Source organism: Centroberyx affinis, unplaced genomic scaffold, assembly GCF_046629955.1.
Source record: "Centroberyx affinis isolate AG114_WGS23_722 - 3 ecotype Tasmania unplaced genomic scaffold, CSIRO-AGI_Caff_v1 ptg000797l_1, whole genome shotgun sequence".
Lineage (NCBI taxonomy): Eukaryota > Metazoa > Chordata > Actinopteri > Beryciformes > Berycidae > Centroberyx > Centroberyx affinis.
The window spans coordinates 42,057-54,541 of NW_027279402.1; the positions used below are offsets into that span (position 1 = coordinate 42,057).

A 12,485-nucleotide genomic window follows, 5' to 3' on the forward strand; every position below is an offset into this window, starting at 1 on the left:
AGCTGTAAACAAGGTGTCTTGATGGTGTCCTGCAGAACCCTTCTGTCCCAATTTTGCTACTTTCTTTTACTGTAATGGACAGCTGGCATTGTATCCCACGTGTAAAAAAAATGTTTCATGACCCTGGGGCGAGGGCAATTCTAGATAACGCATTGGAAAATACATTGGAAAATACATTGGAAATAACACACTGGTGGGAATGTGGAAATCAGCTTAGAAGTTAAGATTTTGGAAATACAGGTTTTCTGCAGCACTCTTACAGAATGGTAGCTCCATATGAAATGTACTCTATGATAATGAGAATTCAAAGACAGACCTGCTTGCATTGACACTATTGCATAAATGCCCTTATCTGTCCTTATTGTGTCCAGTTGCTGTCATATTGAGGACACAGTCTTCCTTCCAGCAATATTACTATATGAGACAATAACCTAAATACCTGTCTGTCTGTCTCTCTCTGTCTGACTCAATTTTTCTGTCTCTCTTTCTCTCTCTCTCTCTGTGTCTTTACCTTCCTCTCTCTTTCTGATATCCTATCTCTTCTTCCCACTCCCACCTCTCTCTCTCTCTCTCTCTCTCTCTCTCTCTCTCTCTCTCTCTCTCTCTCTCTCACACACACACACACACACATACACACACACACCACTCTCTCATGGTCACTCTCTAAGTGATTGCTACATTTCATCTCATGGTAAATCGGCCGTCAGCCCGGTGAGCTATCATTATGCAAATGATGGCAATTCAATTTCAGTTGGTCGGAGGGGGAATTTCTAATTAGGGTAAGGCACGGCACTCAAGATGGAGAGAAAGAGAGAGAGAGGGAAGTAGAGAGATGCTGTAAACGTATGGAGAGAGAGAGAGGTGGAGAGAGAGAGGGGTGGAAGGCTGGAGAGAGGGGTGGAGGAGTAGAAGTATCTATCCATTGAAGTCAGCACCTGCATCCCAATTATACTATTCTGTTAGCTGTGAGTCTCCTGCCTCCCCCTCTTCCCATTTTTTTTCTAATTCTTACCTAATGTACAATTCATTTCAATTCATGATCCAAACTACAGGCTGTTGAGAAAAGGCTGTTCCAGAAAAGGATCCATAGAGATTTCCTCTGGTCCTCGAAGCCAGGCTAAACATGTTGATGCTAGTATCATCGGGGGACCTACTATAACCCATTTTGTGTCCCAACTCAAAATTCAAGAAAGAAGAATAACATACAAAACTTGATTTAGTTTCTAGGCACCTTGTTACTACAGTTATCTTAGTACAGTGATGAACAAAGTCCCTGAATTAGCAAAATGACAGTACAACCATTACACAGATTCACACATGGGAAAGAAATGAACTCTTAGTGAAGTGTAAACTAGTTAATAATCTAACTCTGACTCATCTACTATTTATGTCATTCCAGTCATCTCGTAACAACATGTGGCAAGCTGCATTTAGATTCAGTGTGAGGGGGAGGAGTTCTCACTTTAAATCTGAATCAGAATCATTTTATACTGCAAGTTGTATTGAATTTTTCTTGGTGGCATTGGTGCAAAGACATATGGACATCTCACAGTTTCACAGTACAGTACAGTCTGACAAATGGTACAGGCACAACAGGAGTACACTGCAGGAGGACAGTGAAAAACATGCAAGCTATATATATTTCTCTGCATGCATACATTCGATATCTATGTGCATTCAAAGGCATAATTATCAAGCTGTGCACTGTGAAGTTGGAATGTGTAGTGAAGTCAACGGTGAAACACAAATTCACTCAGTAAGGCGTAAATTCAGTCTACAGTTGGCATGTAGGCTACATTTAGCAGTGATGCAGGTGATGGTACTGTATGTAGTGTACTCACCTGTTTCTGGCTATGATAGAGTGATATGATTAGTAGGTATGCCTAACCCTACCTACCATATAATTGACTGGTACTTGACTGGTGCTGGTAATTCCATGGTTTTGTAAAAGCAATTCACTGACAAAAAAATAAAATCTTAAATCTTCAAATTTTGCTATCTTATTTATGATTTTTAAATATGACTATGTTTTGTATCATTGTGGCTAATAAGATTTTAGTGCAAATTAGAAAGGAATTCACACCAGCATTACAATGAGTGCAGACTGATAGAGGAAATCACCCTATAAAAGTCAAAAAAAAAAAAAAGGGTTGATGTCCGAGCTCTGATGCAAGTTGCCATGCTGTTGAAAAATTGCTGATTTTAACATGATGACTAAAATTCATATATCTGCAGCGGAGCTACAGGTGTGTGACCAACATTTTAGCAAGATGAGTGAGGTGTTGTGCTGATGTGAAACTGGACCAGTACAGTGCAGCACTTCTCTTTTGATTTCAATTCATCGGCGATCAATAGAAGAGCAGGAACATCCCTGTAATGAAGCAGTGAGCTTGTCTACGTTGTTATTTATTCAGCAGCACAGAGGGACAACATGTTCCCAGCAGGGAAATGAAAAGAAAAAAAGGACCTCTGGCAGGGGGCCAAATGACATCTTAGCTTCTGTGGTCTAAACAGTTTCTTTTTGATTAAGTGAATGTGCAGCCTTTGCCTGCATATGAGGATTTGTTGCATACTCAAGTTTTGCATGTGTGTGTGTGTGTGTGTATTGTTATTGTTGTTGTTGCTTAGTTAGTTGTTAACATTCATTTACTTTATGATTTATCTGTTGGTTGATGTGAGGCTTAACATTCTGTCCAGGCTGTCTTTCTGTGTGTGTGTGTCTGTGTGTGTGTGTGTGTGTGTGTGTGTGTGTGTGTGTGTCTGTGTGTGTCTGTGTGTGTATGTGTCTGTGCGTGTGTGTGTGCATTTGCGTGCGGGTGTTTCGACTGTTGTGCACATCCATGCATACGCATATATGTATGTGTGTGGGTGTGTGAATGTGTGAGGTTGTCTACCATACACACACCGCGCTCTCACACACACACACACACACACACACACACACACAGAACAGAGGATTCAGCTGAGATCAGCAGCTCACCCTAGGCTGTCAAATATTCTGTCAGCACAGCCCAAGAATCACAATTGGACTCTTTGGGAGGCATTAATTCAAAGCACCGTAACAATGCTCTCTGAAACCAAATCAACTCTGCCTGTAGTCAGCATATCAACTCTCAACTAGCTCTCTCCCTCTATCTCTCTATCTCTGTCTCTCTCTTTCTACTTGCTTCCTCTATCTTTCTCCCTCCCTCTTCTCTCTCTTTCCTTGCTGCCTCTATCTTTCTCACTCTTACTTTCCCCAGCAGCCTGTCTCTACTGTCTTTCTTTCCTCCTTGCTGCCTCCTCCCTTCTCTCTTTCTCTCTTTCTCTCTCTCTCTCCCTCTCTTTCTCTGAAATGTGATTTAGCTGACTTACTGTACAAGAGTGCCTAACATAGACAAAGCGACTTCCTCTGTAGCTCACATCTAATAAAGGTAATACTGTTATTTGAAGTAAATACATCTGAACTGAGTATTAGCAAAGCATTCAACTGTACACAAAATTTGTTCCCCTAAAGTACCGCTGAGGTAATGTTGAGTTGTGGATAGGGATGTGTATTCTTTTTACTGATATCGAATTTGATACTCCAAATTCAATACCATTTCTAAAATGCCACTTTTGTCAGTGTTTTTCTATATTGAAGGAAGGCATATTTCATTATGTGACAGAGTAAATACATTTTGTTGTTACAGCTGGATATGCCATTGATGTCTTTGAATTGAATCAGGCCACATTCAGTTAATCTTCTCAATTAAAAATACAGAGACAGTAGTGAAAATTACTAATAGATGTCATTGTAAGAATTAGCTTTTGCTTCCTTAATATCAATATTGATGCTAAAAATCGGTACAGTGTGATCTGTATTGTTTTCTAATGTGCAGCTCTATTAGAGGAAACATAACATTTATATTTCAGTCACAGATTTTCCCATTGACTCAGATGAAAAACGCAACCTGACATTCAGGAGTCTCTACTCTCTCCTCAGCAAGCCCAATTTGTTAAAGGATTATTCTCCGCAGCTTCTGCCTGCATTAAAATAATCTAGCCTTCATGTGTTCCTCTCTTAGAAAAAAGGAACATCCCCTGTTTTTGTATTAGCGAAATCTTCTCCAAACCATCTGTTTTCTGCCTGTAACACACTAGTTCTGGCCAGCTCACAGCAGTGGCGCTGGCTCTGCCTGTCAGTTGTCGGTTGTCAGTTGTATTGTTGTAACAGTATGTTGTTTTGCTTTCAGCAGACTGCCTCATAAAAAAGATGAGGGCTTTTGAAAAAAAAAAAAATAAATGAAAATGAAAAGTTTCTTTTTTTTCGTCTGTATCAGAGAGAGCAAGGGCACTGCACTTTATTAATGTGCTCCATCTCCCTGGCTTTTCTGTCAAACATAATACAATGGGCAGGTGTGTGCTGTGTGTGTGTGTGAGAGAGAGAGAGAGAGAGAGAGAGAGCAAAGTTCTATCACTATGGGTTACTCCTTTAACAGTTCTAGAAGTCTTCATGACTTTGAATTGCACAATAGCAGCCTTCTGTAGAGAACATGGCTTTGAAGTAAATAGTAAAAGACACAATTCATCAACTGATTGCTTGTCTCTTCCATCCACCTTGAAGTGAAGCTTGATTACTTTTTCTTTCATTTGAACTGAACAAATTTTGTCTTTTATTTTGCATTTCGATGGATCTTACAGTGAGCTGTACTTGACCATGAATTGGAGCCAAACCTTTAGAGCGATAACTTTTATTACATTTCCCTGTATGGAGAGTTGCTTAATAAAGCAGTGTATAATCCACTCAATAATCCACCCTTCAGTCAACTGTACCCAATTTCTAAGCTTTGGTATGATTTTAGCTGGTCTTGTTGAATTTCATATCATGCGGCCGAGCTCTACATTGTTCTACTGTACATACTGTACATACTGCATCCTCTTTGTGTGACAGCCTGTATAGCTCCAGGTAGACAGATAAACAGATAAAGTCATTATATATAACATTTTATGAAATAAGCATAAAGTCTAAAGTCTGGTGGACCCGAATTATGTGAACATTGCAGTCCTCCATCACTAATTGGATTATGTGAGAATAGCAGGGATTGGACATGTCATTTTCACCTGTTCATCACATGAAAGGGTTAGCTAAGGGTTAAGTTCAGGCAACTAAAACAACTTTGGTTAAGGGCAGGCAACTAAAACAACATTGTTACGGTTAGGGTTAGCTTTGGCCATGGTTAAATAACAAAAAAAACACCACCCTGACCTCCACACACTTACTTTCCACTGCATTATTTCAGTGTCAGGCTACTATCTGTTTATAGTCATGTCTCCTTCACATAATTTCTTCTTTCTTGGTGGGGAAACAAATATCTCTAAAGAAGATATATAGAGATAAATATAAATAGATAGAGAGAGACAGAGAGAGAGAGAGAGAGAGGCTAATGTCACAGGTCTATTTAAGTATCTACACCAGATGTCTCCTATTGTGCACCATTATAAATTACGCAGTGTTAATCAACACAAACTGAAACTATTGGAGACATATATAAACAGAGGATAAGGCAGCAAGAGGAAGGGTGGAGGCCCAGTGGAGATGAGAAGAGAAGACAAGACAAGAGAAGAGAAAGAGAAGAGAAGAGAAGAGAAAGAGAAGAACTCTTCTTCTGAAGGGCCAAGACAAGAGGACAATAGAGGGGGATAGATAGGAGACAAGAAAGCAAAGCTGTGTTCAATTTGATTTGAATTCTGATAATGATTATATAATCAATTGTTCCCACCATGGAAGCACAAGCATAAGCATGTACATACATGCAGGCACACGTGCACGTACACTCGGAATGGATGGAGAGTCACTGGAAAACCTGCTCCCGCTCAGCTATAAATAGACACTGCTCAACTACTGGGGTTGGCTAGCTATTCCCAATGGCGTGATCAGTAGTTGGCATACGAGTCGTGCCCGCAGGCAGGTAGCCCCCGGGTTTGTGTCTCGGCTATGGTTGAGCCGCTTAGGCCCTAGCTGACATCTCTTTCACCTTTCACACACTCAGCTCATAAGGACCCAGTGTCAGTTGTCGGAAGTAAATTGTAGGTCAAATTAGGAATGGGACGATATCCTTATCGCACAATACGATTTTATACGCGATATGGGGTTCATGATTCGATACAACCAGGACACGATGTAATGAATAAAAGTTAAATGACAATAAAGTCTGACTGTGCAGAATTATGTTTATTTCTGAGCCACAAATCTTTCTAACGATGGCATTGGCTTGCTAGAATGTAAACAACAATTTAAAAAAGTCATTAAAAAGTGCAAATATTATAATTTGGATGAAGAGCTTGTGAAATTGTGATGGGCAAACCGTCTCATTTGTGATTACTACAGTAGAATAAAATGTAGCTAATATCGCAATTCATTTTTCTGCCCCACGGTACGTATTAAATTTCGATATGTTGTCCCATCCCTAGGTCAAATACAAATAAATAGAACATGACATGCAAATTAACATGTAAGCTGAACAAAACTTTTTTCATTTTTTTTAACTATATAGAAAGGATTTATTGTGTACACATACAGTGTCTGTGCACAGAGTGTCCTGGCAGTGCAGTCTTACAAATTCATACACAACATTCTCATAACCATATGAGTCTTCATCCTGCCCACTCATCATCAACACCCTAACAAAAAATATCAAACAAACAAATATATAAATGCTGCTTGGGGCACATTGTAAATGATGCTTACTCTTTTGTATTGATTCACAATATTACACTGACTCATGCAATAGTTTACTGAACTGCAGTGTTCTTAGTCTACCTGAATAAACACATTTGTGTACCTGAAACCGGACACTTTGGCCATATATCAATGCATGGTCCTTCTCTGTTCATAAAGTTTAGCTGCTGGTATGCTTATGGAAGAGGAAGTTCTGTGCTATGCAGGTTCCACAAATATCAGGCTTTAAATAGCTGCATTATGAGAGCAAGTAGTAGTTATAGGAAATTCAACCTTTCTTTGGCAATTGCCTCTTTTGCGCAATCTTTCATAGCTTTCTTTGTCACTGGGGACACTCGAAAGAGAATTTGTCAAAATGCCTAAATCGTCCTCAAATCACACATCACCAGTTTCTTGCATCTGAGATAAAATGTTGTGTACTCTACCTTTAGTTGTTTGAACTACATTAGAGTAGTTCACACAACCACGTTCTGTAAAATCTTATATTATACAGAATGTAAAAATATGCCACAATGCTTGATCTGGTTGGCTCATCGGTCTGCTACCTTAAATGTGCACTTAAGTCTTTCCCTCCTTTTGAAATATACAACATGTAAACATCAGTGTTTTCTAGGCTAGAGCTTAAAGATGGATGGCAGCGATATTTTAATGGGTCCCCAAATATTTGTGGAGAAATTAACATCAAAAACCTTTGATGATGTTATGTTGCTAAATCCTTCCAGAGTCCCTGCAAAGCAAGGTGGGTTTCATAAAAATACTGTAGGTTCATAGTTTAGCAGCCTAAAAACCTCATGAATTGTATTATTGTATAATTCTGGTATAAATGTATTATTTGAGAAGCCTTTACACACTACTGCATATTACGCTCTTGTAATTATTTGAAACTATGGCTGTACAGCAAACAGGTTCAAAAACCAGTGACAGAGCTTGGCATTGTTAGCATTGGTAGTGAACTATACCTAATTTGTCTGTAGTAAATGTGTATTTAAAATGTGTATTGAAATCACATTCAGTGAAAAAAAATATTAAAGGAAATGGTTCATTACTGAGTGCTATGAGCAAACCAGTCTAGTACAGTGCAATCAATATTGTCTCAGACTAAACTGTATATAAACCACTGAAAAAGTGACTCATACTCGTTTATTGACTGTTAGACCACCACTGCTAGAATTCAGAGTGATATTAACTAATATGTTTATGTAATGTAATTGACAAGATAATGTGCTCTATCAGTTGTAATATCAGCATTTGCTTCTTCATGAACAGCGGCATTGAAGGGAATAGAATAGGACTGTATAGGCATTGAATGGCCATTTGGAATGAGAGAATGGAATGAGAATGTTTTGTATTATTGATCTTCTGACGTCAATGGTAGTTTCAGTGTGTACGCATTGTTGAGTGAGTGGTTTAGTGCATACTGTACATACAGTATGGGGCACTGCCTGCTCGCCTGTGCACTGGGGGCCACAATGTATATATGTTTATGTGTGTGTGTTTGTGTCCGTGTGTGTGTGTCTGAGTGTATGGCCATGTGTGTGTGCATACATTTGTGTGAGTATGTAAGTACTGTATACCATAGATGAGTGATAGGGTTTCCCCATAAGCCTGTCTAGGCCTTGCATTCTTCTCATCGGTGGAGTCCAATGTGTGTAGGCCTTTCAGCTAATCTGGGAAGAATGTCGGGTACAGACACACATGTGTTCCATTAAGTCCAGATCTGTGTAAATAATATAACATGCAACAGCTAACGTTACAGGTAACTATACCCCACAGCTGTGCCTTGGGCTTTGCTGTGCCACAGCACCCAGCCTATAAAAAGGTGAAGCCAAAATGAATGCTCATTTCTAATGAGTAGATGTATTGCAAAGCACATGGTGCTTTAGGAAGCTGTTGATTTTCATATGAAAAAATAAAATAAATAATGGGTAACACTTTACTCTGCAGCGGCCTTATTCCAATGTATTAACCTGTGTATTAAACTATGGAAAAGTATTACAAGTACACAACATTACTGTGCAGGAAAATCCCCCTAACACATAATGGTACTTACAATGGTGTAACAACACCATTTTAATGAAGCCATTCGAATGGTGTGTTACCAAATATCAAGGTATTTTGGATCATGCAGTATCAAACCTCAAGAAACACGCTCAAATTTAACCTAACCACTTTATCAACACACTGATCTGTGTCACGGTGTGTTGTGAATTTGTTGTCTGCATCAGTATAGCCAGTATCATATCATATTAATAGTCTCATATTTGTTTTCATTGTGTTCTACTTCTGTTGTAAATGTACACACTTACGTGCACACACACACACATGCGCACACACACACACACACACACACACACACACACACACACACACACACACACACACGCATACACACACACACACACACACACACACACACAGTTTGTGGCTACAGTACTGCAAGATAGCATATCGCGGCCGTAGTTCTATCCCTCCCCCCATTGTTATGGTTCTACATCCAGACGTCCATCATTGGCCCTCAGTGTTTGTTCTCTGCCTGATCTGCTTGTACTGATTGGCTCTGCCCTGCCAAGCAACAGGACAATGTTTGCTTTGCTGTCTGTCTGCCTGGGGAAGTCCCTCTTGTCCCCGCACAGGCCCAGCTAAGAGGTACACGGTTCAGAGGATGCCGGTCTCTTCCTGGTGTGGTGCAGCATCTTCCTGTGGCTACAAACCAAAAGTTAGTTAGAGTTACAGAGTTAGAGTTTAATTTTTTGTTTCCTTTAGTTTCCATAGAAATAACAGAAGAGTGAGCAAACAAGTGAACTCTACCATATGCACTATTTTGGTCAGAAATGTGTGGGAGGGAGGGGTTAAAAGAGAGAATAAAAGGTTTGACTCAACGTGCTTTAGAGCAGAGATGGTAAATGGTTGGCAGTATCTGGTAGAAGGATCACAGAAACACAAGCCAGAAAGTGAAAGAGAGGTGACATAGGTGAGAGTGTCTGTAGTGAGGACCAGAGAACAAAAGAAAGGTGTCGGAGAACAAGTGTAAAGAACAATGCTCCTCGCACTCGCGAGCTGTTGTGAGCCAGCGAGTAAATGTGAGGAGTTTGGCTGTTGCTGTGCTGGGTGCCAGCACTCCTAATGAGTCTGTCAGGGCCAGTTAGCGCAGCCAGGCCCGCCTGTGTCCCCTCCAGGCCGCAGACAGCTGTTATTAGCCCCGTAATGGCATGCCACAGGGCTAGATTAGCCTGGCACACTGGAGAAATATCAAACATTCACTTACTGTGGCTCCTTCGCTGGCTAAAGCAGCTATTCTGTGAGGCATTCATTTAGCTCCTACGCTGGCTAGCTAGCTAACAAGCCACAAAACAGTCTCCATTGAGAGATGTACAGCAGCTCCTTTGCAAGGTAGAAAGCAAATGAGCTACCTAGAGAACATACTACAAGACAGCACCGGGCTCCCAGAAAGCAACACTAAAAGCTGGTGATCATGATGCCCATTTGGTGGATTCATGTCAGATGATTGAATATTGTAAATACTCTTCTGGAGAGTTACATCACTACATTGGAAAAATATATATAGTTTTCACAAAACTTGTTGCAATAAGGAAATCACTGTAGGATTTGAATCTGAGAAAACTATAAACACACATTACGAAAATATGTTGCAGACAGCCTGACCAGAAGGGTCAGGCTGCTTTGTTGGCCTTTAGGCTGTGGGGACAGAGCCGAGCGGAGGAGAGCTGTATATGAGAGTTCCCCTCAATAGTGCTTTGTCATCACTATGTGAACCATATCGACAAGATGGCCACTGCTGTCCACTCATCCGTTTTCACATTTCATAATGAGCATGGGAAGCCAAAACCTTACACAGCAAGTCCTCTCACTCTGCCTCAGTGGATAACCTACACTCTATACTGTCTGCAATAGGCCTACATCATTAGATCAGCATACTCTTATGCATGTTAATACATTGCTCTGCATATAACACTGCTTAGGTTATAAATCATGCTCTTTGAGTCTGCAATATCTTGTATAATATGCTTCATGCATGGTGTGTTATGTAAGCTTTTGCATACATTGTGGTTTAACATCATTGCTTGTGCTGAGTTTCACTGCTTGGTAATCACTATGCATTTGGGGCCATAAACGCAATCTGTAAAGGTGCGTTTATAGTAGTTCCCCTATAAAAACTGAGGCATGTTGTGCTCTGTGTGTAGTGGACGTGTATTTGCCAGCACCATGTGACTGACAAGAAATGAACGGCACAGCCAGTTTTGGTTGGTTCACGGACATTTTCTCGCTCAGTTGTTAAATATAGTTAAATATATCTCACTGCATAGCAATCTGAAGCCCTGCCCTTGAATGTGTGTGTTTGCGTCTGTGTGTTTGCATGTGTGCATGTGTTTCTGTGTACCCATGTGTGTGTGCTTTTATGTTTGTGTGTGCTCTTGCATGTACTGCATGTGTGCTTTGTGTGTGTGTGTGTGTGTGTGTATTTGGAGGTGATAGCATGAAAGGGTGAGGAAGAAAGGGAGAATGAGTAAAAGGAGAAAGAATCAAAGTGAGAGGGAGAGAGAGAGAAGGGAGATAATGTGATATTTGTTCTGGATTGCTGCACTGTGTTTTTCCTCTACCTCAATAATCTATATCAGAGCCTCATTAGGACCCTGTATGTATCATGCGTGTCAAAGCCATTACCTGCTTTACATAGGTACAGGCTGCACTACATACTCATTTTGCACTACAAATTAATCTATTATCCCCTTATTTACACCAAACCAGTTTCCACAGCACCAGTTGCAGCATTTATCTTAATGTAGCAGACAGAATAGCTAAGAAAGGTTCTCTTCGTCTCTTACATTATTCACTCGCACTTCATTTATAAATAAACACCAAAAAGAGAAAGTTGCATTTAATCAATTAGTGCGTAGACAGTATTTACTCAACGTTATATGCTGTTGCACAAATCAGATGACAGAAGCAGGTTGCAAACTATTGACCAGCTGTCGTTGAAGAAAGAAGTGAAATCACAGAGGTGTAGTGAGATGTGTATTCTTCAGAGTGATGAGAGAGAGAGAGAGAGACAGAGAGAGAGACAGAGAGAGAGAGAGAGATGTGAAGTGCATCCTGGGATGTACCCCTGCTGTGGTTGTGGGCCATGGTGTAAACCCCACTGAGCTGAACGCTCTTCCCCTGGCAGAGATCACTTGTTGTGAATCATTAGCTTCCCAAGTGGTGAGGGCTGTAGCACCACTCCTACAGGTTGTGTTACACAGCTCAAACCCACACTGGGAAGTAGAGTAGGCAAGCTTTAAACCTTACAGTTGCACACTGGGACGCACCTAGTTATCATTTACATTAGTCACTAAACTCTGATTAGCAGCCGACCAATGTATAGCAAAATGGAGTCGGAAGACTATAGTGGAGTGCAGCACATGCAGGCTGCGGATCTCAATAGCTTAGTTCCACTAGCGCCGCTACTGAGCCAAAGTTATTCAGTTATTATGTATGTTACATCACCGTGATGTGATGAGATTCAACATGGCAGGCAATGGGTGGGCTTTCTGACTTGCTGAAGCAATTTATGGAACTAACACTGGTAAACAGAACGAGGACCATGAACAGAACAATGTACAGGAGCTGTATGATGCATAATGAAAATTCCCTTATGGAGTTAGAGGTATTTGAATGAATTTAAGTTGATCCAAAGTAAATTCAGATATTTTTTTATTTAATTTTTTTTATTATGTCCATAGTGCTGCCAGTGCGTCATCAGTGTTTATTTCATGGTAAATATGTT

General features: G+C 40.4%; 1 protein-coding gene across 3 annotated transcripts in view; it reads left to right on the forward strand.

Moving 5' to 3' along the window:
* tox2 (TOX high mobility group box family member 2) overlaps positions 1 to 12,485 on the forward strand; it is a 93,377-nt gene that overhangs the window by 23,720 nt on the left and 57,172 nt on the right. The window lies entirely within an intron of this gene.